This window comes from Copadichromis virginalis, linkage group LG7 (assembly GCF_057382275.1).
Source record: "Copadichromis virginalis isolate Kocher_CV1m ecotype Utaka linkage group LG7, C_Virginalis_male_GT1.1, whole genome shotgun sequence".
Lineage (NCBI taxonomy): Eukaryota > Metazoa > Chordata > Actinopteri > Cichliformes > Cichlidae > Copadichromis > Copadichromis virginalis.
In genome coordinates this window covers 69,120,675-69,124,935 of record NC_140624.1, presented here as the reverse complement: position 1 = coordinate 69,124,935, position 4,261 = coordinate 69,120,675, and the positions used below count along the sequence as shown (strand labels likewise).

General features: G+C 41.0%; 1 protein-coding gene across 2 annotated transcripts in view; it reads left to right on the top strand.

Moving 5' to 3' along the window:
- immp2l (inner mitochondrial membrane peptidase subunit 2) overlaps positions 1-4,261 on the top strand; it is a 222,933-nt gene that overhangs the window by 622 nt on the left and 218,050 nt on the right. The gene's annotated exons all lie outside the window — the stretch shown is intronic.

The following is a 4,261-nucleotide window of genomic DNA, read 5'->3' as shown; positions in this document are numbered from 1 at the left end:
ACGAAGCGCCTTCGCGGACCCCCGGTAAAACACGAATTAGAAAAGGTGCATTCAAGTGGTTCAAGGAAATATAAAAACTTAAGTTTCGAAAGCTGAAGGTTAATTAATGTGAATGAAGTTGACTAACATGTAACGTTGGACGTTGTTGCATATATATAGCAAAGCATATAAATCACATGAACACTCAGATCCTCAAGATATAGCTGAGCGTGTTCTCTGAACATGAAAGTTTAGTGTTCATAAATCCCCATTTATTAACATTACATTAGCATATGTGTCCTCCCCTCTATTACAAATTTTTAAATGAAACGTTATTTGTGAATGTGTACCATGTGTACAGGTGTAAGGCTCCCTAAAATAAAAGTCTGAAAATAACATTTGAGTTTCTGTACAGGGGGGCACAAGAAGGCTGGATATGGTGCAAATTCTTAAATAAATGACCCAAGTTTTATACGTGAAGTCAGTTTTAAGGTGGAGTGGCTGCTGATGACACACAGCTTGGATTCGGGAATTCACTGGAAGCACGTTGTGGTCAAAGACCACTGGGGGGCACAAACAGCTCAGTGTTCATCCTGCAGTCTGACTCACTCTGTTATTCTCAACAACAACAAAAAAACTATAGATAAAAGCAATGACAGCAATACTGCAGAAATAATAAACCTTTCTCCCTTTAAGCACAGAATGAAAATATGAAAACACACTGTCAGCTGTTTTTTTTAAATATTGCAAATACATACATGATGTGATGTCATGCCATGGTGATAATCTCATATATGACACGTTATTATGACTCTGTAATCACCGAAAAGTGCTCACAGTCAGTCTTTGTGACTGCAGTTTGTTAGTCCAGCATAAAGAACAAAGTATTTCACAAACACTTTTAACCAGTATATAAAAAAATATTTTGAGTTTTAAAAGTTCATGTTCACTGGCGCACACACTACCAGACACTCCTTCTCCATGCTTCATGGTGGGAACCATGCATGTAGAGACCATCGTTCACCTTTGTGGAACCAAAGATCTCAGATTTGGACTCATCACACCAAAGCACAGATGGTCTAATGTCCATTCCCTGTGTTTCTTGGCCCAAACTAATCTCCTCTGCTTGCTATTTGACCATAAAGGCCTGATTCACACAGTCTCCTCTGAACAGCTGATGTAGAGTGTGTCTGTTACTGGAGCTCTATGTGGCATTTATCTGCGCTCTGATCTGAGTAGCTGTTAACTTGTGATTTCTGAGGCTGGTGGATGAATGTATCCTCAGCAGCAGAGGGGACTCTGGCTCTTGCTTTCCTGGGGCGGTCCTCGTGTGAGCCAGTTTCTTTGTAGCGCTTTATGGTTTTTGTGAAGTTTTTGCAATTTCCTGGATTGACTGACCTTCAGTTCTTAAAGAAATGACAGACTGTTGTTTCCTTCGCTGATTGGTTCTTGCCATAATATGAATTCTAACAGTTGTCAAATAGAGCTGTCAGCTGTGTACTAGGCCTGCACAATAAATAAAAAATTTATTGTCATCGCAATATCAGCCTGTGCGATGGGCCCATTGCAAAAGACGGCGCAAACTGCGATAATTGGGTACCTTAAAATGTTTACGCACATGCTTTAAAGAATTTGCCAATCAAAGAAACCCCTTTACACATTTGACCAGTCGAACAGAGCCCTTCACGGCATTAACCAATCAAATGGATTAGAGGCCCGCCTCCTATGTAGGTGGGGAGCGAACAACGCTGCAGCGACGAGTCGGAGTTGTAATGGCTGAGAGCGAGACGCATGACGAGAACGCTACTGACTATGAACTCGTGGCTAAAAAATAGTACCTCGCTTATTTGGAGGTACTTTGGATTTGGTAAAGACGACGTTCTCCAAACACAGGTGCTCTGCAAAACTTGCCGAACACTCGTGGCAACCACCAGAGGAAACACGACTCCACCATCATCTTCAACACGACCACAGAGAACTGTTTGAAGAGTTCCAGAAAGACAGGGCTAGCTAATGTTGCTAATGTTAAGACAAAGAGCCCCGCAGTCCAACGGCCGTCTCTGTATCCGAGTTTTTAAAGTGGAACTCCTTATGAGAAAATGTGGAAGCGCTACAAAGAAATAACAGAGGCCATTACACATTTTTTGACAAAGACATGATGCCTATAAATACAGTTAGCAGGGAGGGCTTCACCAGTCTGATACATAAAGTGGACCGGAGATACCGCATCCCCTCAGGAAACTACTTTTCCCATGTCGCCATTCCACAAATGTACGAAACATGCCGCAAGACTAGGGTGGGTTTTAATAATCGATTCATCGATTAATATCGATTCTGGCTTGGATAACGTGATATCGATTCATTAAAATCCTGAATTGATTTTTTTAATATAAATGTATTTTGCCTGAAATTCCAGAATCTCAGGTGAAACTTCACAAAATTTTGACAACCACCAAACATTTAAAACAGTGAATGAGAGCAGGAACACAGATTCTGCACAGAGACGTAAACACAAAGCGCCGACGGATCAGGATCAGTGAGATGTGACTTTCTCACCCGACGGCACGGACACGCTCGGGGCTGAAAGCCGACAGCTCGCTGATTCTGATGTTTCGGCGGGTCCGCGCTTTGTGTTCACGCCGTTTTTGCACAGATTCTAAAGCTGTTAGTTTGATCTCTCTCCAAACAATATTGACCGAACCAGCAGCAAAAGAAGATCCAAACGCTTCACATAAACATCGTCATGGATTCACTCTGACTGTTGCTGTTTTGCTTCCACCAGGATAAAATCACACTTCATGCACAGCTCTCTCTCTCTCTCTGTACTTCAAGAACAGTTTCCCGTCTGTCCCCGAAATCTGTTTTCTGCATTATTTGCTTGGTTGTTACGCACAAGTCTACCGTTGTTTACAGGCTGTCGGCCGATGTTTTTTTTTACTTACTTCCAAAGAGAAAACCTAATTTCTGCCGTTCAACAGGCTTCTGAACAAATGTAAACTTTTTAAAATGATGCAAAACGCTGTCTCTAATAAAACCGCTGTAACTTCAGAGACAATGTTCATAAGCTGGTTAATGGTTTTCTTTCGTTTTTGATGTACTGCAGAATATTTTTATAAAATCCAGGCCAGGAAAACCACCTTCATGTGTTTCTGTGTTTTATCTTCAGCTACTTTGACACAAAGGCCTCTGCTGTGATGCTCACACCTGTGATAAAGTCTGGAAAGTGTCAGCTTCCTTTTTATAGATACAAAAATATGTAAATGTGCTGATCTGAATTATAATCTGACTGAGGCAAAATTTCCCAGATTTAAATCGAATCGAATCAAATTGAATCGAATCGTGTATCGAATCGATTCAGGACCTTGTGAATCGGATTCAAATCCATTCTAGAAATCATGGACGATACCCAGCCCTACACAAGACCGTCACATTTGAACTGAGCCAAGCTGAAAACTACGCTACAGACCTATGATCAAGTCGTACAACGGAGCCATATATGAGTTTCACAGTGCTCTTCCTCACCGAAGACTTTGAACTGAAAACACGGTGTCTAGAGACTGTGTGTTTTCCAAACTCTCACACTAGTGAAAATATAGCCCGTGTATTACGTGAGGTGCTGGCCAGCTGGGATCTTAAAGAAGACCCAAAAATTTTTATGGGGGCAATGTTTCAATGTTAAAGTGCACTTTGTTGTTACACTGCTAATACGGCAGCTTTCTTTAAATAAAACTGTTGCAGTAAAACGGAAATTATGTATTCGGGGTTTTTTGTTTGTTTTGCTATTTATTTTATCGTAAGTCATATCGTTATCGCAATATTGATCGCAGTTATCGCACATCGCAGGGTTTCCTAATATCGTGCAGCCCTACTGCGTGCCACCCTGACTTCTAGTCCCAGATTCAGAAGGCAAGAAATTCCAGGATTCCAGCTTTGGAGTTAACACACCTGTGAAGTGAAACCATGTCAGGTGACTACAGCATGAAGCTCGCTGAGAGAAGGCCGAGGGTTTAATTCCATGTGTTCATCCATAGTTTTGATGCCTCCAGTGAAAATCTGTAAATAGTCATTAAAATAAAGAAGAACCAAATATAAATATTATATATTTGTGATTGTTATTTACGTTTTTGCATATTTCAGTACTTATTTTTGAGAATTTCTTGTTCTATTAATTGTAGTTATTTGTAATGTTTTACTCGTTGTTTGGTAGCATGCTGCAATACTGAGACCTGAGAATGTCACGGTCTGTGTGGCAGACTGTGGGGGAGAAAGGACCTAAATGCTG